Consider the following 27505-nt stretch of genomic DNA (forward strand, 5'->3'; position numbering starts at 1 on the left):
ATTGGTACTCATGTGGACCACAATCTTCCCCCTCAGACTTCAAATTCCTTTGCAGATCAGATGAGATGTCCAGAACCCAGGCACCAGGCAGGCAACACAGCTTTCAGTATTCTTGATCCTCACTACAGAGAGTACTGTCTATTCCCCGGTCTAGAATGTATTAGATTATTAGAAGATTTATAGAAACAGATAAAGTCATTTATATTTAGAGCAGAGTTTGAAAGTTTCTTGATACTAATGGTATCAAAGGTTACAGGGAAAAGGCAGGAGAATGGGATTGAGAGGGAAAATACCATCAGCCATGATTCAAATGGTGGAAAAGATTCAACAGGCTGAATGGCCTGATTTTGCTCCGATGTCTTATGATTTTATGCAGATCTGAAATATTCATTGAGTTGGAATATTTACATCCTGTATTGTGTGTTCCATTTTGGAAAAATTCAACACAAATTATTATTCAAGGTGCACTGTATACATGAAAATTCATCTAGAAATTGTACTTTAACAAATTATTGACCTAATGTTGTCATTTTTAAAGATTAAGTCTCCAAAAAAAAAAATCTACTTGGATTGCTTCTTGATTTTTTTTTTAAATGTAATCTTCCTTCAGATGACTGAAATGGTATTTCCTAAGAGTTTATAAAGCTATTTCTTTAATACTCAAGGCTTCTTTGTCAATAATTTGTCCACCTGTTTCTTTCTTATGCCAACACCGAAATGAACTGTGTTTAGCACAAGATTTAAAAGAAGCACCATTTAAACTGTTCACCAGCAAATAAAGTAGACTTTAGGAAAAGGACCAATTGCAGCTTAATTTCCAAACCAAAAGTTATTTATTTAAACATTAAATGTGTGTAATGGATGATAATTTTATTATTTACATACAATTTCCTTATTTTTTACATGTGCACCAAAATTGATTAATGGAGCTGGAAGGAAGAAAATTTATCCAATTTATCCATCCTCAACACACAATATTAAAATTGGTAACTCTGACAAACAGTTGCCAAGGCTTGCTGTTGTGAAAAATGGGGAGGAGGAAGACTAAAATAACTCGCTTTGCTGCAACGTGCTCTGCTGAGATTACGTCCAATGCACAAAATTGGTGCATAATAATACAGTACATCCCATTTTCTCCGAGTTCTATTTTATCTGGCCTGGAACACTTAATAGCTGGCAGTGGTGGTGGGGGGGGGGTTGATGAAGAGATTCGATAGAAAATCCATATTTTGGTTTGATGATAAAAATGAAAATAAACAGAATTTAACATATTAAAATATATTAAAAAAATAAGAACTTGCAGACTTCCTTAACAAAGTTTGATAAATGGCTTCCCCTATCCAATATTTTCCACTATCCATGATGCTTCTAATTTGGAGTTTGATGGAACACTCATGACTTTGCTGTTTTATATGAATAAAATCTGTAAAACAGGACCAAATATGCATAATCTAGACTGGATTTAAACAGGATGGATGTGCCAGGGTTTGCCTGTTATAACGTTATTTCTTCCATTCCATGACCCTGCAGGCAGACATTCATATAGCTATAGAGTTATACAGCACTGAGTCAGGCCAGAAGGCTTAAACTTGTCCAACATGGTCTCATTGTCCTTCGTCTAAATCCATCTAAAATGTTCCTACATTCCTGTTAAATGTTTTTTTTTAAAATTGTAATTAGACCACCTCCTTCGGCAGTTAATTCCATATATTTAGCACCTTCTGTGCAAAAAACAAAGTTGCCTCTCAGATCCTCTAACATCTTTCCCTTAAGCTTTCTGAGGGAACACTTTGTCTATTCACCTTATCTATGCCCAATGGGGGGGTGGGGGGGGGGTGCGGGGGAGGGGAGAAATCCAGCCTCTCCTGGTAACACCCTCGTGAAGTTCAAATTTTATTTAATTTGTAATTTAGACATACAGCACAATAACTGGCCTTTTTAAACAGGCCTTTTGGCTCAATAGCCCATGCTGCCCAATTACACCTAATTAACCTACAACCCCTGGTATGTTTTGAAGGGTGGGAGGAAACCAGAACCCCCTGGGGAAAACCCACGCAGACACAGGGAAAATGTACAAACTCCTTACGGGCAGCGTGGGATTCGAACCCAAGTACCAATCACTGGACCTGTAACAGTGTTGCGCTAACCACTATGCTAATTGTGCCGCCCAATTAATCAGTTTTCCACCTAATAGGATGACCAAATATTCCAGACATAGTCTAGCCAACATTTTTTATGACTGTTACATGATGTGCTAATTCTTGTACTCAAGGCTAATGATAAGCATGCCATACATCTTCCTGCATTGCCACTTTTCAGCGAACCATGTACGTCTACCCAGAAGTCTCTCTGTTCAACAACATTATACAGGGGCTTGCCATTCACTAGACTGGTTTAATTTCCCAAAAAGCATGACTTTGCTCTTGTCCAAGACAAATCTCATTTTCAATATTGTTGCCCACATTACAATAGGATTTTGGTCAACTGGTAAACATAGACAACCTTCATCTCTGTCCTTTATACCACCATTTTTGGTGTCATCTGCAAACTTCCTAATAATATCACCTCTTTTCATCTGAATAACAGTATATAGTCAATAAAAGTCAAATCAAGTTTATTGTCATCTGATTGCACAAGTACAATCCAACAACAGTTTTCTCTGGACCTTAGTGCAAAATACACAGTCACATAATCAGACATAACACAGATATAGATAATACATATGCAGGACATGTATTCATATATACAAATAAATAAATAGATGTTGTTCCTTGAATAGGAGAGTTTCCAATGGTTAGTGTGAGCAGTTGCTTTGGTTGTTAAGTATTCTTGCTGCTCATTGGAAGAAGCTGTTCCTCAGCTTTATGATACAGTTAAAACTTTTAAAATAAGATTTTTTTTACTGAAAAAAGACAACTACTAAGAAACCAAGGGTGCCGTAAAACAAAATTGAAAAAGTTTCTGTGCAGCCAGGACATTGAGTGAAAGAAGTGGCGCTAAAGTGGTCTCTGGACTGGCGGATCCTGGCAGAGCTAGGGAATCGGGACAAGAACTGGAGAAGATGAAAAACTTGAGCAACAAATCTGTTGGCATTGAAAATGTAATGAGAGACATGACTGAAAGGATGACTGAAATTAAAATAATTTAAGATTTAATGGAAAGAATGAATCAAGAAGAAACAGACTTGGTAAAAACATAAGCTAAAAAGCTTTGAAGAAAGATGCAGAGCAATGGGAGTCGAACAAACAAGGTCTGTTGGACTAGATCAACCACATGGAGAATTTTAGCAGACCAAATAACGTCCAAATTATTGAATTGAAAGAAGAAATCGAACGAAGAGATCTGGTGAACTTCTTTGATTCATGGATCCCCCGAGTGCTGGGAGAAGAAAATTTCAAAGAAAAACTGCACAGACCTAAGAGAGCCAGCAATCAGTGACCATGACCAGTCCTGGTAAGACTTTTGAGTTACTTGGAACAGGAGACAATTCTGGGAGCAGCATATGAATACTCTAAGCAACATAATGGTCTTCCCGAAATTAACCATGGAAAAGTGCTATTTTCCCAAGATTTTACTCCTTTTCTGATTAAGCAAAGGAAGGAGCTTGATGATGTAAAAAGACAAATGAGTTGCAAAAACTTGAAATATTCGATGATATACCCTGCGACTCAGAGGGTCAAAATAGCAGAAGGCAATCGACGATTTTTCAAGATAAGAAAAAAGTGGAAAACTTCCCATGAGGTTTATGAAAAAAAGAGGACAACTATGAAGAATGTTTACAATGGGAGTAAATAAAAGTTGTTTTCGTGCAGTTGGATAATCATGTTGAGGAACTTTGGGGGACATCCGATGCGCTCTAGTATTTGCCAAAGCCCTTTCCTGCTCACGGTGTCGAAGGCTTTGGTGAGGTCAACAAAGGTGATGTCGAGTCCTTTGTTTTGTTCTCTGCACTTTTCTTGGAGCTGTCTGAGGGCAAAGACCATGTCAGTAGTTCCTCTGTTTGCGCGAAAGCCGCACTGTGATTCTGGGAGAATATTCTCGGCGACACTAGGTATTATTCTATTTAGTAGAATCCTAGCGAAGATTTTGCCTGCAATGGAGAGCAACGTGATTCCCCTGGATGGGTCACGTCTCCAGAATGGAGGACCATCGCCTTCCCAAGATCGTGTTATATGGCGAGCTCTCCACTGGCCACCGTGACAGAGGTGCACCAAAGAAAAGGTACAAGGACTGCTTAAAGAAATCTCTTGGTGCCTGCCACATTGACCACCGCCAGTGGGCTGATAATGCCTCAAACCGTGCATCTTGGCGCCTCACAGTTTGGCGGGCAGCAACCTCCTTTGAAGAAGACCGCAGAGCCCACCTCACTGACAAAAGGCAAAGGAGGAAAAACCCAACACCCAACCCCAACCAACCAATTTTCCCCTGCAACCGCTGCAATCGTGTCTGCCTGTCCCGCATCGGACTTGTCAGCCACAAACGAGCCTGCAGCTGACGTGGACTTTTTACCCCCTCCATAAATCTTCGTCCGCGAAGCCAAGCCAAAGAGAAGAAAGAAAATAAAAGTTGTACTTTTTTAAGAAACTGTCTTGTGTTTATTGTTGAAAAGTAAACTTTATTGTAATGCTCATAGAGAGTTCAGAAGAGAGAAAACTTGGGAAAGGTATTAGCAAGGTGGAGACTCCATTCTAAGTGGGATAATGGTACCCAGAGAGGAGTATCTACAAAAGATGCTGCTAAAGGGAGTGGTTCTTCTTCCTCCTCGAGAGATTTATGGGCTTCTGGGGTTTCCTGTTTACGTCACTGCCAGGGCAGGGACATTGTATGTGTTTTGAAAGGGAAAAAATATCACTGCATTATTTAACAACTGAAAAGGTTTTAGTGTTAAACAATATTTGTTTGAAAAATCAATATGGATAGAACATTGAAATTTATTAGACTTATTGTTAATGGGATAAACAAGTCAGTGAAGAGGAGACAGGTCTTGGGACACCTAAAAAAAATTAAAGGCAGATATAATCTTTCAACAAGAAATGCATTTTACCAAATTGAAACATGCTGAATTAAAGTGGATGGGTGGGACAAGTAATAGTCTTCATTCGGCTCAAAAGCAAGAGGAGTAGCGATTTTAATTAACAAAAATTTACTAATATTAAGAGACACTGACTGACCAAGTCAGAAGATTTGTAATGATACATTATACAATTTATGCAGAATCATGGATATTTATGAATATCTATGCACCAAATTACAATGATGAAGTCTTTATGAAAGATTTTTTTTAAAAAAAACAGCAGAGGGAAGACAAACTTTATTGGTTGGAGCAGACTTTAATTTCTGTCTAGATTCAAAACTGAATAAATCAGCCAGAATAGTGACAACAGCAAAAGCTGCATAAATGACACAATCATTTATGAAAGATTTCAATTTTGATTGATATATGGATGCAGTTTAACCCTGTAGAAAGAGACTACTTATTCCACTCAAGAGTACATGATTCACATTGTTCTTAATGTCTGCCCAGTTAAAAAAGTAGTGGTAAAAACAGAATATCTGGCAAGACCTCTATCTGATCATTCATCATTACCTTTAACTGTTGCAATAATGGAAAAACAAGAAAATTTATGCAGATGGTGTCTCAATGCCACACTGTTGAAAAGGAAGGACTTTTGTGAGTTTATTAAGAGACAGATAGAACTATTTTGTGAAATCAATCTTTCAAACTACTGAAAATAGCTTTTTAATATGGGATACACTTGTCTTAAAGCTGATCTAGAGGTACATTCATATCAGGAATTGTAATAGTTCAAAACAGCTCATACTGGATTTCCTAACAAGAAGAGACTAGCTATAAAATACATAATACACCTTTGAGGCAATCATGTGAATCTGCAAATTAATGAATGAGATTTATATACCAAAAATGATTTATTATGTAAAATTCCACTAAATAAAATCTTCATACCTTAAAAGGAAACTGCCTTTATATATTGTGGCAATGCCAAGTGAAAAGCACAACATACAGCAACTGTCATTAAACAAGCAGAAACTGATCTGTTTCCAGTATGCAATTATATCACAAAAGCTTTCAAAATCTAATTTCATATTCAGCGTTGAGACGAAAGAAATAATTTTATCTTAAATGTTTTCACCCCCATCAGAGGAATTCTTTGCTCCATGGCCTGTAATAAAACTAAAAGGAAAAAAAAATTGTTTTAGCTGCCAGCATTGTTTACAAAATGAAATGACTATACGCTTCCCTCTAAATATGGAATAAAAGCAGGCAAACAAAGTACAAACTACAAGAAAGAGCCACAAATGACAATTCCTTACATTTCTCTGATGAACACTACTGATTACTGCAATAATCAAAATCTATTAAAAACAGAGAAAATCAATTATAAGCTCTTCAAGATTTCAATACCAACATCAGGTATTCAAGTGCATGCATGCTTATTTGTTGTAGTTTCAAACTAGTAGTTTCCAAAGCAACCAGAACTACTCAGGTCAACAATTCTACAAAGAGCCACATCACAGTAGCTCTCCATCTCATTAAAAGTGCAAAAAATTTAAATAAGACAAATGATCCAAAAGACAACCTTTTGATGCACAATAATTCATAAGCCAAAATATAATTCCCCAATTTATTTTGGTGGGTATACTACTTCGATCACAATCTAAATATTTTTAAGTTTGTCTTGAGGTTTAAAATAACATTCAAAGCACTGACAATATGAAACCTCCAGCCATATTGTAAGGATGCGACCCATGAATCATTACAGAATGATATACTGATTGCACGAACATCATTGCGAGGAAGCCTGCATGCAGAGATTGATTGCTTATAACAATGAGTGGAGAGCTAGAAGGATTTTTTTTAAATGTCTGTATTTGTCACCCAGGTCAACGGTACATAGAGTCAGCAGATAGTAATTGAATTGAATATTCAAGGACTATGAAAAAAAGTTTTAGTTCTGCCATATCTGTAGAATAATAAAAGATAAAGGGCATGGAGAGAAGTGGAATAAAACTCTTAAATTTCCAGTGTGACAGGTTGTTTTCTTTTGATATTTCCAAATCACAGAGTCATTCCTTTCAACCAAATTCTTAATAAATGATCCGGCCTACGCAAGAGTTTGCAAGAGAAATTCAGGCCCTGCTCAAAATCAGGACAATAATTAAATAACATGCATCTGTCCAAGCATGTTCTGTTACACATCTCGCAAAAGCAAACAGATTTCTATTGAGAAATCTCAGGAGAACTATTTAAAAACAACATAATGTTAAAAAAAAAATTCTGGTTTGATAGTTCTTTTCATTTTCTTTTTGCAAAAATGGCACATGCTTAAAATGAGCATGAATTACACGGTAACCAAGATGTATAATTTAAGAAATGTCCTTGAGGTGGTAATTCGGAAGAGGCTACAGCAAAATCAATAGCTAACTTCTTAGTTTGATATTTTTTGCCATCCCCAACAAGAATTCATCACTATTTGGTCGTATGTGCAGGAGGCATCTCTACAGACCATTCAGCTGTGCTCACCATACTGCTGCATTTGTCACGATGCTCTGCAATTTATCCATCTGTATAGTTTTGCTCGTCAAAACATTTACATTTGTACATTTCAAAAGATTTACTATATAATGGTTTGTTTGGATCTTCCTGAAGTTCAGTGGTTTACTTTTGATCCAGCCAATTCTTTTTCATCTTAATTTTAAAATAAACACTTTTTGCTTTTTTTAAATTCCTTATTAATTTGATAAAATTCTTAATTTTATGAACACTTTTAAAATATTTCTCCTTCCAATTATCTCTTTAGAGTTCAATGGAATTCCGATGTCCATTTTAAATGCACATACATTTCTCCCTTAGTTTAAGACTCTTCATATCAATTTTTGTTTGCCTCATCAATTAGCTGGTCTCCTTCAGCCCCTCTTTTTAGAATTATTTGGTGGGAACTACATGATCAAATTTTTTTTTTCCCCGTTTACATTCCTCTCATTGGAAATTTTAAGCTAAGATCAGGCTGAATACAAGTTATAGTCTCCTAATTTCTCAGAACAGGGCAGCATGGTTAGCGTAGTCGTTATCACAATGCTGTAACAGCACCAGCGATCAGGACAGGTTCGAATCGCACACAGTCTATAAGGAGTTTATACATTCTCCCTGTGAATGTGAGGGTTTTCCCGAGGGCTCTGGTTTTCTTCCACCGTTCAAAAATGTACCGGGGGCTGTAGGACAATTAGACAATGGCTTGTGGGCTGAAATGGCCTGTTACCGTTTTGTTTAAATTTTTAAAAAAAATTAAACTGCCTTCATCACTCAGAGCTGACAAGCAAATTCTTTACAAATATCAGGGTTTCTTGTCTTTATCAGCTTAAAAGTTCTGGGTAAACAACATTCTTACCAAACAGTACTATAGTTATTGGCTACATGTTTGACAAATCCACATTTTACAAGGCAATATTCCATCCTTTAAAATAGATTATTGTCATTTTGAACTTGCTCATTCAGTAGCATTTTGTTGTTTTTAATAGGTCATACTTTTCAATTATCTATCCAGCTGCAAAATACTGAATATTTATACATCTCAAATTTGTTGTTATTTTTCTGTGCAGACAATGATGGTTTAATTTATATTATCAGAACCATAGGATTTACTGCTGTGGAATACAAATACAGTACTGTCCTCGGAAAGATAGAGAAAATGAAGATCTGCCAATAAGGATTTATAAACAAGTAGGCCATGTTTAACTATCACATTTTTATAAGAAAATTAAAATTAAGCCTCTGTGAAACAATTTTGAGTTTTTAAAAAAAAAAATTAACAATTACAGAATCTGAGGGAATTAAATAAGCCATTTGAAGAAAAAAGGAACAAACAGAAAATTTCAAAACAAGATTTCAAAATAATAGAATTCCATTTTGGAGCTTGCCCTACCACAGGTCACTCAACATATAAATTAAACTACAGTATAACAATGAAAAAACACACAAATGCTGAAAAAACTCAGCAGATCAAACAGCACCTTTCTGTAGCAAAGGTAAAGATACATCACCAACATTTCGGGCTTGAGCCCTTTCATCAAGGTGTGGCTCAAGCCCGAAACGTTGGTGATGTATCATCACCTTTGCTACAGAAAGGCACTGTTTGATCTGCTGAGTTTCTCCAGCATTTGTGTTTTTCACTTAACCACAATGTCAACAGAATCCTGTGTTTTACCAACAGTATAACAATGTTTGGTAGTTCTTTATTCCTAAATGAAAGAAAGTTTCATCAGTGCAAATAGAGTAATACATCAAGTTATGCTTTCCAAAAGGCAAAAATTTTCATTTACCAGTACAATTTCTCTAATTTTCTTATTTACATAGCAAATAAAGGAAGAAAATGCTGAAAAATTTTGGCAGTAAAAACACACAATACTGGAGAGACTCAGCAGGTCCAACAGTGTGCTTGCGTAGCAAAGGCAGAGATATATGACTGACGTTTCAGGCTTGAGTCTTTCATCAAAGTATGAGAAAATGCCGGTGAGTGTCAGAATAAAAGAGTGGGCGTGGGTGGCAGAACAGGAGATGATAGGTGGAGAAGGAATGGAGAGGGGGGTGGAAAGGCAGGACTTTTGTGTAGGTGAAAGAACTGTAAAGACAGGAAATGAGCACCCTCCAGCCAGATGACATGAACATTGACTTCACTGTTTTCTATTAAACCTACTTGCCTTTTCTTTCCCCACCCCCATTTCCTGCCTTTCCAGTTCTTTCACCTACACAAAGGCCCTCCCCCCTCAGTGCTGCTGTCCCCTTTACCTATCATCTCCTGTCCTGCCACCCCCTTCCCCCTCACCAACATTTTCTCATACTTTGATGAAGGAATCAAGCCCGAAATGTCAGTTATGTATCTCTGCCTTTGTTACATAAAGGACACTTTTATTTGCTGCGTCTCTCCAGCATTGTGTGTTTTTACTTCAACCACGGTGTCCACAGAATTCTGTGTTTTACCTCCAAAACCTTTTGACAGATTAGGCAGCATCTTTAGGGATCAAAAGAGAGGATCAAAACCATGAAAGTCAGACCTATTTACTAATGATATCAATGTTTATAATGAGTTGCCAAATGAAAGAAAGAAAAGATAGGTGAGGCATAACAGTCAGACTTTAGTGTAAATAAATGACTAGAATGTATTTTAGAACAAAATATTTATTCTAGAATCCATCAGCAAAGGAATCCATTAACAAAAATATATATAAATATTAGCAACCAATGTCAAGCTTCTGCCAAAAAAACAATTGTTCATTTCAAAATTAATTGAAAAAATAAACCAAGACATTTAATTATTACAGAAATTATGGATACCATATTGATTAGGATCATAACTTCAATAGAATAATGGTGCATTCTAGAGAGTTCAGAATAAAAATTATCCCAAAAATTAAAACTGAAATTAACAAATGATTGGACAAAACAAGTCACTAATCATCAGAATGGGGAGACTTTCAATGCATTTTTTTTTTCAATGCTTCTGTCCTGTTTCGATTTTTTTTACATTAAAATTCCTTGTAGATAATCAGTGGCAATCCTATGGGATTTACAAAGTGAAAGGCTAAATTGAAATAGAAAAAAAAGTCTCAGAGATTGCATGAAAGAAGATGAAGATTTTGGCGAAGATTTTGCCAAAGATTTGTTCAAATTGAGGATTTCAATCCCAAGCTTGTGACATCTGGCTGAAATCTGGTGATTACCTTCATGAATTCTATCAGCAAACAGGCTTAGAAGAGGAACAACACTGAAGCCACCCTCCAAGGAAGCAGGTAAGCTTACCAGGCATGCTGTACTCAGAAGCCTTTCCCACTGCACCTTAATTTACCTGGTTAATTAACAACCCAGCATTTTAAGGCCCCCCCGCCTCCAGTGGAGACAATGTGAGATCAGATTGTGCTTTCACACCGCCAGAAGATGATTAGTGAGTTAACATGGCTGGGCTCTGACACTTGCCACCATGCATCAGAGTCCGGTTGAATTTAACTTGCTCTGCTGGAGGATGTTTCAGACAGCATGATTATCAGGTATGGGTGTGGGAAATTACCCAGTTCAACCCACATGTAATCGGCAGTGTGAGTGACTGATATGATCACTTTCAGTTCAAAGTATTTCCTGGTAGATTGCAAAATAGGTCCAAAAATCTTCAGTTATGTTTGAATAAAACGTGCACGCACAATAACATCCCCTATTTTCTTCAAAGCAATCTTAACAAAAAACATCATGGTCACATTTAACAAATAGTAAAATCAAGACAAGTTGATGTCAAAAAACACCTAACAACCATGCAAAATTAATTCCCTTACAAAAATCTTGAAGCATGTTACTGATTTCAACTCTTTCAAGACTAGAACTAATCGATTTTGGCAAAGTTCAAAACAATGAGTAGACATGATCTGAACCAGGAATGTAAAAAAAAAATGAAAACTGCAACAAAAGAGCATGGTTAATGGCTCTGTATGCACATCACATAGAGTTTACAGAGATCAAGAATTCACAATGAACAAGCCTCACACACCAATAGTTAGAATTATTCAAACAACTTTGCACACATATGGAGGACTCACAGGGAAAAAAAAGTTGATGCTGTTTGAATTAAGCCATCGAGAAAAATATTAGCAGATCATTGAGTAAAAATAGATCTGGCTCAACTTTGGTCCAGAAGAAGTATTGAAACCTGCCTGAAAATGGTCTAAAGGCCTATTTCAAAGACAATTCTATTTTTTTAAAAAAACCTAATGTTTACAATATCAGAAAACCAGCAATAAAAATTTCACACACATGTATTTAAAGCGAGGTGGGGGAGAAGAATTAAAGATGTGCAGGGCAAGTCCCCCTCACCACACAGTGACAGGTGCCCGAGACAAAGGGCACGTTTCTGTACCGTTCTATGTTCCATCCAACCAACATTCATTATCATCTCTAAATATACTTGGGCAAAGCTTTTGGATTTTTTTTCTCCCACTGAAGCTGCTCAACCTGCTGAGTCCCTCCAGTGGGTGGTTTGTTCGTTCTTTGTCCGTTTCTGGAAGGCTGGCCTATACATTCATCATATTTAAACCCGTTCCCAAACTCTGTCCATCTGAGCGAGGGCTCGTTTTGGGAAGAGAAATAGACCTCCGCCCGAACCCAAGGGAACCTTCCTGTTCACACAGGAGAGGGCAGAAGAGGGGAAGAGTTGGGACTTGGTGCACGAGTGAGGAAGTGACCCTCCCGTTAACCACACCTGCAGACTGCTCTTCCTTCCACTGGGGCCCCCAGCGCTAACCGTTCGCTTCCTCCTCTGAGGCCCTCACCGCGGCGCTCTTCGCGTCAGTCCTGACGTCCCCTTCACTCACCGCGCTGACGTCACTCTCCTGCGATCGACGGCGGGCTCGCGGAGCCGTCGCTTGGCTCCCAATTGTTTGGCGGTCTGCCGCGCGGCTTCTGCCTCGTAAAACACGGACTCGGTTCCAGCTGCCAGCGCCTCACTTCCGCCCCTCCCTCTTCGTTGGGTGGACGGGATGGAGCGTTTCCCCCTGCCGCCTTCCCTGGTCAAGCGTCTGCGCACTCAGCAGTCAGTGCTGTGAGCCGAGTGAGAGGAGCGCAGCATCACCCACGGTTGCTCGTGCAAGAAAAGTTGGAGTCGTTCAGGAGGGCAGATTCGCTCGTTTTGATCTCGCATCGGTATTTCTTCCAGAATCTCCTCACTAACTCACTCTGCAACAGGATGATATTAACATAGTTTCCTTTTCCCTTGGACTCCCCTCCTCTAGCTCTGCTTCCCCAGAGACCCAAACAATCCTCCAGTGGTCAATTCTCACCTCTCCAATTAACATCTTTTACCTGTATATTCTTCCTGCCCATTCTTCCCTCCCCAGCCTTTTAATTTAGGCGGCTTACCTGATTTTTACTCATACCTTGAAGAAGGGTTCAGGTCAGAAACATCAGTAACCACCTGCAAAACCTGCTGAGTTTCTCCAGCATTTTTGTGTGTTTACAGGCGTTTTGTGGTTCAAAGATCTGATTTCTTATAGTGCATACAAGATTTTCTACTCATCAGTCACTACAGTGTACTCAAGAAAGAGATATGTTTGCAAAAGAAAAATGTAAACAAACTGACAATATGGAAAAAAATAAGTAATAAACAATGTGTAAAGTGGGAGTCCTTAAATAAGTCTGTGTTTTTATAAAGGAGCCTGGTGGTGGAGGGCTCAATGAGGTGAAACAAGGTGAAAACCAAGGAGTTGATTGTGGACTTTAGAAACTCTGGCTGGCAAATTTCTACAGTTGTTTGGTGGAAAGTGTGCTGACCAGAAGCATCATGGTCTGGTATGGCAACACTAGTACCCCTGAGCGAAACTCATGCAAAATGTAATAGACAGAGTCCAGTTCATCACAGGCAAAACTCTCCCCACCATCAAGAAAATTTACATGGAATGCTGCAGTCGGAGTGCAGCAAAAATCATCAAGGTTCCACTCCACCCAGGACATGTTTTCACTGTTGCCATCAGGAAAGAGGTGTGGGTTCCACAAGACTTGTACCACCAGGTTCAGAAACAGTTACTACATCTCCACCATCAGACTTCTAAATAACAAACTCAAATTAGAAACTCATTTAAGGACTAATTCTTTGCACATTATTTATTATTGGGTTTTTTTTCTGTATTTCATAATTTATATTTCTTTGTTTACATTTCATTCACTTGTATACAGTATCAATTTTGAGTACAGTTTACACTACCAATAATTAGAATTTCTGCCTGGCATGCAGGAAAAAAAATCTGACATGATGTCATGTATGTACTTTGATAATAAATCTGAACTTTGAACTGAAGAAAGCATAATACTAAAGCCTGGAATTCATCATTAAGTCTTTCTGCCTTCCCATGTCTCTACTCTGTTAAGGCATGCTCTAAAAACCAATGTTCCAACACTAGTATCTTGATATTTTTGCACTGCCCTTCAAAAAAAAACAAAAAAAAAGCTGACAGCTAGTGCAACAATGAATGAAAAGTTAGCATTCTTTAACATGGATTTACAGTGCCCTCCAGAATATTTGGGACCAAGACACTTTTTTCCTTTATTTGTCCCTGTGCTCCAGAGTTTTAAATTTGGAAACAAACAATTCACGTGATTAAAGCACATATTCCAGATTTTATTCAAGGTTATTTATATATAGGTTTGGGTTTGACCATGTAAAAATTACAGCATTTTTTATACATAGTTCCCGCATTTCAGGGCACTATAATGTTTGGTACATTTGGCTTCACAGGTGTTTGTGAGTACTTGAGTATGTTTAATTGCTTCATTGGTGCAGGTGTAAGAGAACTAGGCTTGATTCTAAGCTTTTGGTCACCTTTGGAGCCTATAGTTCCCACTTTTCAACATGAGGACCAGAGTTGTACCAATCAAGGTCAAGAAACCATTGTGAGGCTGAAAAAAACAAGAATAAAACATTAAGACTTCACCCTAAACTTAAGATAATCTGTACTGCAATCAGTAACCACAAGCAGGCTCAAAGTGGGTGATAAAAGGCTTTAATGTCCTGAAACATCAGACACATCTTTACATGCTGCTGGCCCAGATCCAAGATTAGTATGGAGGGAGGAGACTAGGGCTATCAACCTTTATTGGGATTGTGAGGATGAAAAAACAAGAATAAAACAGTAAGACTTCACCCTAAACTTAGGATAATCTGTACTGCAATCAGTAACCACAAGCAGGCTCAAAGTAGGCGATAAAAGGCTTTAATGTCCTGAAACATCAGGCACATCTTTACATGCTGCTGGCCCAGATCCAAGGTTAGTATGGAGGGATGAGACTAGGGCTATCAACCTTTATTGGGAATCGTATGGTGAGGAGTTACAGGGTTGTAGGTGGGACAGCTTGTACAGTCCAGTGAGGTCACCGTTTCCACCACATTCACCCCTTTTAAGATAAAGTCCGGTGGAGTGAAGTGGGACAGCATCCATCGTTACCGGTTGTGCAGTATTTCATAGTTCACAGATTCTGCTGGTTCGGTCACTTTATCCGCCGCTGTGATCACTGCAGCACTGGTTACGTCATTGTCAGCTCCTGAGGGATGGTGACCTGTATGGCAGGCAAAATGTCGGGGGGCTGAACTATGGTTTTTTTTTTTGAAATTTTATTTATTAATTTTAACAGATAAAGAAAGTCAGTAATTCACATACAAAAAAAATACAAAACGAAGTAATACAAATACAAAGTAACATAATTAATACAATACCAATCTCAAAATCTCCCCCTGACAACTAAAAACTAAGACTAAAAGAAAAGAAACTATTTTTAACCCCTAAACCCCCCCCCTGGGCTGAACTATGTTGATCTGAATGGGTAGCAGTGGGTGTGGGGGTGTTGGAGGTTCAGTTCGTGGTTGTAGAAGTGGTGGGGGCGGAGGCCTTAGGGATAGTGGTGGTGGGTTCAAGTCATTCGTCTGAATGATACATGGGACTGACTGGTTGCTGATGAGGGCTTCTGGGTGCACCTCCTCTGCCAGAGCCCCTGCTTGAGCCCGATCCTGGACAGACTGCGTGTCTTCCCACCCATCCAGGTACTGTACGTGGATGTATTGGGATTCTCATGCAAGAAGTGCACTTCCTCCACCAGCAGGTCTGCCTTGTGGGTCCTAACGTGTCTGCAGAGTAGCACCGGCCCTGGGGAAATCAGCCAGACTGGCAGCTGACCTCCAAGGGAAGGAGAACAGTTTTTGTGGGGTGGCATTCATTACAGTACAGAGTAGGGACCTGGTGGTGTGTGGCGCCTCTTGTCACTGGGAGACGGACATCCCTTTTGATACTCCAGATCGTGCTGTTCTCCCTTTCCACCTGCCCGTTCCTGTGGGGTTTGTAGCTGATGGTCCTGCTTGTGGCTATGCCCTTGGCACAAATCCACACTCGTGAATAGGACCCCTGATCACTGAATGTAACTGGGGTATCCAAACAAAGTGAAGAGGTTGCGGAGGGCTTTCACGATCATGGGCATGATCATATCTGAGCAGGGAATGGCAAATGGGAAATGTGAGTATTTGTCCATAATATTCAGGAAGTACATGTTCCGATTTGTGGAGGGAAGGCATCCCTTGAAGTCCATACTGAGACGTTTGAAGGGGAAAGTGGCCTTGATCAGCTGGGCCTTCTCCGGCAGGTAGGAATGTGGCTTGCATTCCGCACAGACCAAACAGTTACAGGTCAGCTCCCTGATCTCCTCTACTGAATAAGGGAGGTTGTGGGCCCTCACAAAGTGGTAGAGCCTGGTGACCCCGGGGGGGGGGGGTGGTGGGGGGGGTAGGGTGGGTGAAGAGGCTATCATGGAGGGCTTGGAGGCAATATACTTGTAGGGCATCGGGTGATTCATTGAACTTCCAAAGCCAGTATGATCTCACAATTGTAGGTGGACAGTTCAATTCTCCACCTCATGACCTTGGCATTTTTGATCTTTCCTTGCTGTTTATTGTTAAACATAAATGTGACGGCTCTCTGGTCCATTAGCAGGGTGAATGGTCTGCTGGCCAAATAGTGCCTCCAGTGATGCACAGTCTGCACTATAGCCTGGGCCTCCTTGATGGCTGTGCCTAAGTTCGGGGCCCTGGAGGGTCTGGGAAAAGAATGCCATGGACCTGCCTGCTTGGTTCAGAATGGTATCTATGGCAAAACCAGAGGCATCATTATCCACTCAGAAAGGGATGGATTCTCCAATGGTGTGCATCACCGCCTTGGGAACCTCATTCTGAATGACCTCAGAGGCCTTCTGGGCTTCCGCTGATAGGGGAAACATAGTGGTTTTCACAAGGAAGTGGGCCTTGTCCACGTAATTGGGGACCATTGGGGATAGTAGGAGAAGAAACCCAGACACCTTTTCAAGGCCTTGAGGTTTTGGGGCAGTGGGAGTTCCAGGAGGGGCGGATGCACTCAGGATTGGGGGAAATTATGCCAAGCTCCACCATGTACCCCACCCAGTATTGCCAGACACAAAATGTGAAATATGCACTTTTTCTGGTTATATGTTAAGTTTAGGGCATTGGCGGTGGCAAGCAACTTCTGCAGGTTTGCATCATGTTCCTCCTGGTTATGGCCGCAGATGGTGACATTATCCAAATACGGATATGTAGCTTTTAATTTATTGTCATCCACCACAGACACTTCATTCGTAAGGCTGAATGGGACCCTCAGAAAATGGTAGAGGTAGCCGTTGTTCTTGAATGCTGTGTATGGACAGTCCTCTGGGCGCATCATGATCTGGTGATACTCTGACTTGAAATCGATGGTGGAGAAGACCAGGTACCCAGTACTGGGTGATCTCATTCACCATGGTGGCTATGTGGGGGAAGGGGGTTGGCGTTCAGTGAGGTGAACCTGTTGATAGTCTGGCTGTAATCAATAACCATCCAGTGCTTCTCCCCACTCTTAACCACCACTGCTTGTGCCCTCCAGGGGCTATTACTGGGCTCTATAATGCTCTCCACTAGCAATCACCTTACTTCAGCTTTTATAAACTCTCTGAACCTGGGGCTGTATTGCCTACTTTTTGTGGCGACTGGTTTGCAGTTAGGGTTGAGGTTCTGGAATGAGGGGAGGTACCCAGAGCCAGACTGCAGGTAGGGTGCCCTGGACGGCATTCCAGTGTCTGATTGGCCGTGTTCAGAGAGATGGGCGAACCATCCAGGAATTGATCATTTTTGACCCTGAGGGGAGAATGGGGCCCACCAAACTGCATGAGTACGCTCATTAGCTGGCACTGGAAATCCAGCCCCAGTATGACTGGTGGGCAGAGGTGGGCCATCATGAGCAGTTTGAAGTTTTTATACTTTGTGCCCCTCATGGTTAGGGTCAGTGCAGCATCTGCAGATTTCCGTGGAGTAGGATTTGGATGCTTGAGCTACCTTACACTTTGCAAGGGACACTGTAAGTGAATAGTGTTGGATGTACCCGGTTGTATAAAATTTTCAATGCTCCCCATGTTGAATTGGCAGCTCGTGGTCTGACCATTTACCTCTATGTCCATCATAGAGCATGCCAGTTAGTGTGGGCTGTTCTGGTCCAGCCCGATGGAGACCTGAGTTAGCTTGTTGTCAGAGTTGCTGCTGCTGTAGTGATGAGTCGGCTTCCACCAAGATGGCTGCCCTGGGGATTCTGAAGATGGCTGCCCCCATGAATCGCACATGGTGGAGTCCAAAAGAGACGCTGGACATGACGTCTTCCTGCGTCATCTTTCTCCTGTTCCAGCCATTTAATTCTCAGTCACCAGAAGTGGGTCAATCCAAGAAGGTAACGCGGGTTGCGATCTGCATGTGGCGCTGCTGGAGGATGGTTTAGAATGGCATACCTTGGCGTAGTGCCCCTTCCTCCTGCAGTTTGAGCAAGTCACGCTATGAGCCAGACAGTGCTTCCTCGGGTGCTTGGTCTGGCCATGTAGTTGCATCTCTTGTGCTCAGCAGTGGCAGTGGCAGTCAGGGACCCCGAGTCCCCAGATGGTGGCGTCCATGCTCCCCACCTGGTGGTCATGTGGCTCGCAGGGTCCTGAGTGGACCATAACCAAAAAAAGATTGAGAATGGCTGATCTGGAGACAATTTGGAAAGCAACATGCTCAGCATGGCTGCATTAGTGAGGTCAATTCAGTAAGATGATGCTGACGTGGTGGATAAGGCTATGCCAATTTTACAGATGCAAAATAAGTCTTGGTGAAGAGTTTCATCCTTTGTTTATGTAATTACTAAATGGGATGAATTAGGCTCAAATTTGGTGAATGATTTGAGGGAGGAATATATTGCATGGTGAATACAAATCAATAGTCCTAAAGAACATGAGTGATGTAAGAATGTCAACTCTATAAATTGTAGCCAAGGTGCACCAAGAGAGGCTGAAAGTTTATTGCAATTTATAACCACTGAAAATAATCCAGATGGGGAAGTTTAGAGGCTCCAACAGAGAAAGAAAAGGGGAAGATAATATGAAGAGAAACAAAGATGAGGAACGACAAGAAGGAATTAATGGTTATGGGATTTAGTAGACTTAGTGATACAGGTCACTGATCTTGGAAGTGCTCGTGGAGTAGCCTCATGACTAAATATGGTGGATTTTGCAAATGGTACACAGGATTTGTTAGATGGGCAGTAATCAGTTTGTATTGGGTTAAAGCCTTTTTACCTCACATAAAATAAATATTTTTATGTAATCTGTGTAAAGAAGTAAGGAAGAAACCAAAATTTTACTGTTTCCGAGGGAAAGGGGCCCATAAACTTTCTGATGGTTATTTAAACAATTGGCGAGTGGAGGGGAGTATTCCATTATACTCTTCATTTGTGCATTGTTAACAGTGGAAAGGTTTTGGCGTGGCAAGAGGTGAGTCACTCACTACAGATACCCAATCTCAAATTGCTATTGAAGCCACAGCTTATATTTTGCTGCATAGAGGCATGGGTTTCTTCCTTGCTGAGGAATTTCAATCTAATAATTAATCATATGGATTTATGTCATTTCTAGTAAGACTTCTCATACCTCTGCCATCTGACAGAAATAACACTCTTTGATATTCTGAATTAAAATGGCGCTCTCTCTTGCCTCATTTCCTAAGTTCAACAAGGCATGAACTTTCGGCCAGCACTATATGTTGCAATTGACCCTGATCATAAAGTACAGCGATTGTGATAATAAAAACACATAGGACAAGTGGTCTGCACTGTTAGACACTCTCCTTTAGTGCTTCTTTAGAGCATCAAAGGTTTAAAAGTCTATGAAGGAATATCCCACATATTTAATTTTAAAATAAGGAAAATGCTTCTGTGAACTGAGTGAGGTAAGCACCATTGTGAAACAATTGAATAACTCAGATTTAGCCACATATTATCATAATATTATTTTCAAATGGGTGAACATATAACACAATATTGCCATAGTAATCTATTGCACAAGTGCTGACATGTTTTGTTTACCTTTGATTAAATTATAATTACCTGTAACCCCTGCCTAAATATCACTTGCTCACATACATTCTTTTTTGCCTTTTCAACTGTTTTTTACCAATTTTGTGATGATGCAATGCTTTGGTTGCCTCCGTAAAAATGCTTTTCATTTTTTTTTTGTCAAGGAAATTGATTGGCAGTGCTTAAATATGTTTCCTTTTAATCTTACTAGCTGTCAGACTATAGAGCTCTTTTATTTCATTTGCCTGTTGGAAATTAAGAGCAGGTGTTGAGTTTTTTTAAAATATTTATATTTTTTAAAGTTAAACATGCAATCAACAAGAAAAAAAAGAGAATATTCCAATTATAGAAAAGAGCTAGTGATCTATGATACATGATGACTATAAACTCTCATCCCACCCACCCCCACCCTCCTAAAAAAAGGAAAAAAAGATAATTAGTAAAGAAAGAAGACATCCCAAGAAAAGAAAGAAAAAGAAGAAAGAAAGATAAAGGAATTGTCAAAGATCCGTTGTCTATTCCACAGGCTTCATATTTCCATGACTTACCTAGATCTCTCGAGGGGACCTTGACGCAGGTGTCAAGGGTTGGGGGGGGGGGGGGGGTGCCCAAATAAAGATTTTCATCCACATTTTGTAAATATAGCTACCATATTTTTAAAAACATGCCATAATTATTTCTTAGGTTATAGATTATCTTCTCAAGGGGAACTCAACAAAGCATTTCCTCATTCTAACAAGCTACTTCTAGATGGGAATCAGGCTTCCAAGTCACCACTCTACATTTCCTGGCTATTGCCAATGAGATCTTGATAAATTCTGTTTGATATTTGGACAGTCTCATTTTAGGACATGCCCACTGTGTCAGAGTATGCAGAGTATATAGATATGTTTTTGGAAGATAAATTGGGAAAGATTTGTTAGAGTAGGTTACATACAAACACTTTAAAACAGATCTTTTTTGAAATACTGGAGCTCTGCCCCATGCTACACATATCAGCTACATAGCTTTTGCAAGAGCTTTGAAGAGTGCTCAAGAGTGTTCACTAATGGATTGTTGTTAACAAAAGGCAACAGATGAAAGAGCATGTCGGAGCCGCTATGTCTGGAAAAGAACTTGCTGTTCTGAGAAGGTCGGAGAGAGAAAAACAGGCTTTTCTCAGAGAGAGAGAGATCATGTACAGTGTTACAGCCAGCAGAAGTAGCAGGGACTGGAACAGGACAAGCTGGCAAACCTGTTTAGAAGATGGCCTGGTCAAAGCCCTTGTGGTTCATGCAAGAGGAAAGGATTGGCTGTCTAATGTTTCACTTGGAATAAGAGAAACAAAAAGGAACTCTGGAGACTTGAAAGAAAGAGGTTATCATCTGGAGAACTCTGAAGGGGCAAGTTTCATCAGCAAGACACTGGAGTGGCAGATGGAAGTACATCATTTGTGGATTGCATATACGTGCGCTTAGAATTAGTAGGAGGTTAAGTTAGGTTAAGTAAGTCAATAGTGATAAGTTAAAGTTTGATTCTATTTTCATGTTTAAAGATAATTAAAAGCAACTTTTGTTTAAGTAACCATTTGTCTTGGTGAATATCTATCACTGCTGGGTTTTGGTGTCCTCTGGGCTCATAACAGCACAATATTCCTCAATAAAAACAGTTTTGGGTTCTGTGAAAATTGAATTCCTATAATTTGCTCTAGAAAATTCTCTAGAACCACCCAGAAGGGCCTCACCTTGGGATGTGACCAGGTTGAAAGAAAAAAGCTTCCTATCTCCTCACTGCATCAAAAACATTAATCCAAATTATCTGATTTTAATTTATTTAATTTTTGCAGTGTGAGATATAACTGATGAAAAAATTATATCACACCAGTCTCTACTTTACATTTATTGTGTTTGTCATACTGTCCTGACATAAATCCAACCAGTTTTGTTCACCAAATCTTATATTTAATTCTGATTTCCATCTCTGTCTTGACTTGTGTACCCCGTGTTTAGGGGTTCCCATTTGAAGTAAGAGATACATTGCTGAAGTAAATTTCTTTGTGCTTCCCTTTCAAATCAGAGTTTCCTCATCATTGCACTTTGGTAGAATCATTGTTGGGCCCAATTTGTCCTTTAAATAAGCTCTTAGCAGGTTTTAAGAGTTGGTTCACTGTCTGATATAATGCTTCAATAGGCAAATTGTCAATGCAGCTGTTGGGCATTATCTGTAGCCCCAATAATGACACAGACAAAGACTAAGGAAACGATAGGCTTTATTGTACTAGAGACTGCTGGCCCGGGTCCAAGGCTAGGAAATGAGCGGGAAGGAGAGGGGACTCAATCTTTATGGCCCGGGGTCACATGGGCAGGACTAGGGAGGAATTAAGGACAGGGAGACGCCCGGAGGGCAGGCCAGTCAGTGCACATAATTCACCACATTCACCCCCTCTTTAAATAAATGGAACCCACTGGAAAACAAACAGCAAACCAGGGGTGACAACCATAACAATATTAACAGTATCATAAACAGAGGCGGAAAGAGCGGACTCCCCCACCCCCACCACCAGCTAGAGGTTTAACCGCACAGGCGACCTCCTCTTTCTGCCAGACTGCCGGGGAAACGACTTGGCCGTGTAGCTCTCCGGAGAGTGGGACGACGGGGAAGAGTCCGCTGCAGGGATGGACGGGGTCAGGGTGCTGGCAGGGGACTCCTGGGGTGATGGGGGGGTCCTCTGTTGCTTCACGGGATGTAGAAGCCTGGACCTCCGGTGGCAAGGTAGGCAGCTTGGAGTCCAGGGTCGTGCTTTGGTGTGGCACAATCGGATCTGCAGTGTGGTCGGCAGCTGGCAAAGGAATCTCAGGGTCTCTGGCCCTTGCCAGAACTCGTATTGGCACAGTATCCTCATGTCCATCCGAGTACCTCACAAATGCGTATTGAGGATTTGCATGTATGAGGTGCACCGCTTCGACCAGTGGGTCCATCTTATGGCTCCTGACGTGCTTCTGAAGCAGAACCGGCCCTGGTGTCGTCAGACAGGGAGGGATGGATGAACCATTTGCGATCTCCTAGGGAAAGCAAAGAGGTGTTCATGCGGGGTGGTGTTAGTGGCAGTGCACAGTAACGACCGGATGACATGGAGAGCCTTGGGCAAGATGTCCTGTCAGCAAGACACTGGCATATATTTGGACCTAAGGGCTAGGAGTACCGCCTTCCAGACGGTGCCTTTCTCCCTTTCCACCTGGCCATTACCTCGAGGGTTATAGCTGGTGGTCCTGCTGGTGGCTATGCCTCTGGCCAAGAAGTACTGTCACAACTCCTCACTCATGAATGAGGTCCCCCGGTCACTATGAACATAGTCAGGGTACCCCAACAGGGTGAAGATGCTGCGCAGGGCCTTGATAATCATTGCTGAGGTCATATCTGGGCAGGGAATTGCAAAGGGGAACCTGGAGAATTCATCCACCTCAGAACCTTGTCATTCTTGATCTTACCCCGCTGTTTAGTACTGACATGAAGGCCACTGCCCTCTGGTCAGTGAGCAGGGTAAACCTCTTACTGGTCAGGTAGTGCCATCAGTGGCGCACCTCCTCAACGATCGCTTGAGCCTCCTTCTCGACAGAGGAGTGCCGGAGTTCAGGACCGTGCAGGGTGCGTGAAAAAAATGCTACCGGCCTGCCTGTCTGGTTTACTCTGGCGGCCAATGCAAAACCGGAGGCATCGCACTCCACCTGGAAGGTGACGGATTCATCCATGGCATGCATCGTGGCCCTAGTGATGTCTCCTCAAATTTGATTGAAAGCAGCCTGGGCTTCTGCCGATATTGGGAAGGTAGTCGATCGAATTAGGGGGTGGGCCTTATCGGCGTAGTTGGGCACCCATTGTGCGTAATATGAGAACAACCCCAGGAATCTCTTAAATGCCTTCAGAGTATTTGGGACAGGCAGCTCCATGAGGGGTTGCATGCGGTCAGGGTAGGAGGCAATTACAACATGTACCACAACGCATCCAAGATGAACACGCACATCCTTGTTATACGTCAAGTTGAGGGATTTGGCCGTACGCAAGAACTTTGTGAAATTTGTGTTGTGGTCCTGCTGGTCATGGCCGCAGATGGTGACATTTTCAAGGTAGGGGAATGTTGCCATCAGCTTGTGTTCCTCCACCTCCAGTCCATAATTCTCTGAAAGGCAGAAAATTTTCCGTCCGCCTTGAATCCCGTGTAAATTCAATCACTCAGACCGGGGGAGTTGGTGATAAGCCGACTTGAGGTCAATGGTCGAAAAAACTGTATTTTGCGACCTTATTGACCAAGTCGGCTATCCAGGGTAGCAGGAATGCGTCCAACTGTGTGAAGTGGTTGCTGGTCTAACTTTAATCAATTACCATTCGGGGCTTGCCCGCATCTCTGACCTTGAGGACCTGTGCTCTCCAGGGACTGGTGCTAGGGGCTATGATGCCCTCCACCAGTAGTCGCTGAACCTCAGCCTGGATGAATTGCATGTCCTCCGAACTATAGCGCCTACTCTTGGTGGCGATTGGTTTGCAATCCGGGGTGAGGTTTGTGAACAGTGATGGAGGACACCTGTAGAGTGGTGAAGCTACAGGATGGTGCTGGAGACTGAGTGCTGAGACCACAGGACGGTGCTGGAGACTGAGTGCTGGGACCACAGAACAGTACCGGGGACTGGAGGTTGTGGATGGTCAGCGGTGGTTGGGGGCCCCCGATCACCATCGTCACGCTCCTGAACTGACTCTGAAAGTCGAGGCCCAGGAAGATCAACCCACAGAGGTGAGGCATAATTAATAATACAAAGTCATTATGACATGTGTTTTCCCCCCCTCCCTCCCCCACCACCATCAGCGACGCTACACAATACTCCCAGATACTGGTCTGTTGGTCCATTGCAGCCATTGGTACCATCCCGGTCATAGGTCAGACTGGGAGGAAGAGTCTCTGGACCACGTCGGGGTGCACAAAACTTTCCGTGCTGCCGCTATTGAAAAGACAGTTCATTTTATGCCCATTCACCTCGATCCACATCATGGAGTTCGAGATCGGGTGAGGGCTGGCTTGGTTCAGTGTCACCGATGCTAGGATAGTCATTCATTCATTGTCGTCGTCGGTGGGGAGGTCCTTCCAAGATGGCGACCTCCATGTTGACCACGCAATGTTCGATGAGGAAGAAGGCAGAAGTGGAGTCGTGGCAGTCAGAAATGACATCATTGGAGCAGTAGGCCGAGGTGCTGAGGTTGGGAGCTTGTAGGTCGCGCTGCCTTGGATGGCCAGGAAGGCCCTTTGGCTGACTCGTGCCTGAAGGATCTTTGGCTTCTTTTCGTCAGAGTCGACCACCTCAGCAGCAGCGTTGAGGAAGTTGTTGAAGCAGTTCATCCAATGCTCAAAGAGCACCGAAGCAGCCTGGGACTTGGGGGTCAACTTCCAGCCGTTCTGGGTGCCGCAATTTCTCCATTACTGGAGATGTCCAAAATCTAGTGCCATAAATTGTTGGGCGCTATCTGTAGCCCCAATAACGACACAGACAAAGACTGAGAGGAACGAAAGGCTTTATTGTACTAGAGACTGCTGGCCAAGGCTAGGAAATGAACGGGAAGGAAAGGGGATTTGACCTTTATGTCCCAGAGTCACGTGGGCAAGACCAGGGAGACGGGCCAGCCAGTGCACATAATCATATCACCACAGCAGGAAAGTGAAAACTGAATTGTGGAGTATTTGAATGCCTCATGCAGTTACTGTATGCAAATATGATAGCATTCTAATTAGTACCCTGGTCATTAATAACATTAATTTAATTATAAAAGTAGAAAATAATAGGGTCACCTTTAGTCTAGATTTTACTTCAGAAGATGATCTTTAGTGGTATTGTAATTAATTTTGCAAGACATTTAGCATAACATTGAAGGATTATGCTGAATGTATCTAGAAAGATTTTGTAAATCAATTCAGTCCACAAACAGCCTGTAACAATTATAGATTTTTAATTAACAAAATGAAGTAGCTTTAATTATCTGAGCATGGGCAAGGAATGTTTCAATTCTAACTCCCATGGTCATTTTTCATCCTTAAACATTTGGAATAATCATTGGTCTCCTGCCTTTCTCATTAAAATATTAATTCCTTCTTCTCCAGAGGCTTTGAATTGTTCTATAATGAATATTGTCCCTTATTAATCGGTATAATGTTAAACAGTTCAGTTGATTTACTATAACAGTTAAATTGTCATACAGCTGAATGACCTAGTGGTCGACTAATCTGTTTTAAAATGCACTGGAGCTCACTCTAGTGGAAGTATTGATCAAGGAACTACATTATAAAAAAAGCTTCAACATCAGGTCTATTAATCTTTTTTTTAATTGGTACCTTGAGTGCTACAAATTTGTGTCTAGCCATTACCATGGAAATTTAAACATTGTGGAAATGGAGTGCAGGACACAGGCCCTATAAGTAATTTATGATAATTAATTCTGCCTTAGGAATTTCCATGCGTTTTATATATATATAGACTTTAGCAAGGCCTTTGACTAGGTCCTGCATGGCACGTTAGGTGTGGAAAGTGATGTGCTCTCAGTAACTCTAAAGATTAGAAGTTAAGCTTTTGGTAAGCTTTTATGAGCTTGTCCTGGGGGAGGGGTTATGGATTTGCTGCCATTATTAGGGGAATCAAGGGGTAAGAGCCATGGATTCAATCAGCAAGGGGCAGGCCAGCCATATACATACAAGCAGTATTAACAGTGGTTCTACCACAAAGGTTAAGTCACATGGATCCAAGTTGAAGGATGTTTTAGTGATTGGAGACCTGGTGTTTTTTTATGTATAATAACAATTTGGATCGTAATATAGTTAACTTGATTACATTGGACAATTAAGATTTTGCCTCCTGAACACTTTTTGGTACACGTGACAAATAAACAATTCAAGTTACACCTTAAAATTTTGGTGATACGTTACAATATGAATGCGCTTAATTCCACCAATATGAACATTTCCACTTAAACGAACATTAAATTGAAACTAATTTCATTAAAAATATAAGGTAAAGGTTCATGGTATCATTGATTCTTGTGAAGCAAATTCAGTCATTGTTATTGTCTGTCTGCGGATTCAGAGCATGTAAATGTTCAATTACTTCCTTAAGCCATGTAAGTACACCTCTTCCTGTACAGGAAACAGGCAGGAAAGTTAAGGTATACTAGTGCATCCTTGCTTGATGTCCCTCCATTTTCTTCCATTCTTTAAAACAAGTGAGATTTTTTAACCAATTACATTTTTTAAAAATTTAACAATATAGTGGTATGATGGAATATTTGGAAATGTTTTTGGGAAATAAATTGGTAAAATTAGAGTAGGTTACATAAATACACACTTTAAAACAGATTTTATTTGAAATACTGAAGAATTCATATTCAGTGACTTTACAGGAACTATGGAGAATGCTATGCACATTTCACAAGTAGGTGCTAATTGAAATGATATTATAAAATGAATAGGCTATTGTCTAAGAGCCAGGTTGTCTGTGTTGGACCTTTTTGCAAGGCTTTTGACCTCTCTGCAAAGTGA

General features: G+C 41.0%; 2 protein-coding genes across 8 annotated transcripts in view; one reads left to right on the forward strand and one right to left on the reverse strand.

Annotated features, from left to right (window-relative positions):
* Nucleotides 1–12602, reverse strand: part of LOC138757491 (kelch-like protein 5) — a 114365-nt gene extending 101763 nt beyond the window's left edge. For 4 of the 6 annotated variants that reach the window (XM_069924931.1, XM_069924929.1, XM_069924934.1 and 1 more), the window contains exon 1: nt 12261–12366. The gene's annotated coding sequence lies outside the window, so the exon portion shown is untranslated. The other 2 variants (XM_069924932.1, XM_069924930.1) reach the window with 1 other exon arrangement.
* LOC138757492 (uncharacterized) overlaps nt 12397–27505 on the forward strand; it is a 105328-nt gene continuing 90219 nt past the window's right edge. For both annotated transcript variants that reach the window (XM_069924935.1, XM_069924936.1), the window contains exon 1: nt 12397–12700. The gene's annotated coding sequence lies outside the window, so the exon portion shown is untranslated. The remainder of the gene's footprint in view (nt 12701–27505) is intronic.

Source organism: Narcine bancroftii, chromosome 3 (genome assembly GCF_036971445.1).
Source record: "Narcine bancroftii isolate sNarBan1 chromosome 3, sNarBan1.hap1, whole genome shotgun sequence".
Classification (NCBI taxonomy): Eukaryota; Metazoa; Chordata; class Chondrichthyes; order Torpediniformes; family Narcinidae; genus Narcine; species Narcine bancroftii.